Below are 855 nucleotides of genomic sequence, written 5' to 3' on the forward strand. Positions count from 1 at the left end.
ATTTCCCACACCTGTGGCTTTGTAAATTGCAATTAGTGTCTGTGTATAATAAGTCGATGAGTTTGTGAGCGCTCACGTTGATACACTAAGCAGGCTAGATATTGAGCCATGGGGAGCATAAATGAACTGTCAAAAGACCTGCGTAACAAGGCATTGGAACTTTATAAAGATGGAAAGGGATATAAAAAGATATCCAAAGCCTTGCCAGTCAGTACTGTTCAATCACTTATTAAGAAGTGTAAAAATTCTTGGATCTCTCAATGCCGAGCCAAGGTCAGGTAGACTGAGAAAGATTTCAGCCAAAACTGCATAAAGAATTGCTTGGGATGCAAAGCGGAACCCACAGGTAACATACAGGCTGGTCTGGAAAAAGATGATGAACTGCATGGTCTGCCAGAAAGAAGCCTTGACTGCGTCAATGCCACAAAAAAGCCCGGTTAAAATATGCCTGAAAACACCTTGACGCCCCTCACAGCTTCTGGCACACTGTAATTTGGAGTGACGAGACCAAAATAGAGTTTTATGGTCACAACCTTAAGCAATATATTTGGAGAAGGGTCAACAAGGCCTATAGTGAACAGAATACCATCCCCACTGTGAAGCATGATGTTTGCTCACTGATGTATTGGGGGTGTTTGCGCTCTAAAGGCATTGGGAATCTTGTGAAGATTGATGGCAAGATGAATGCAGAATGTTATCAGAAAAATACTGGCAGACAATTTGCATTCTTCTGCACAGAAGCTGTGCATGGGACATTTTAGACTTTTCAGCACGACAATGAGCCTAGGCACAAGGCCAAGTTGACCGTCCAGTGGTTGCAGAAGTAAAAGGTGAAGGTTCTGGGGCGGCCATCAC

Source organism: Etheostoma spectabile, chromosome 13 (genome assembly GCF_008692095.1).
Source record: "Etheostoma spectabile isolate EspeVRDwgs_2016 chromosome 13, UIUC_Espe_1.0, whole genome shotgun sequence".
Taxonomy (NCBI): domain Eukaryota; kingdom Metazoa; phylum Chordata; class Actinopteri; order Perciformes; family Percidae; genus Etheostoma; species Etheostoma spectabile.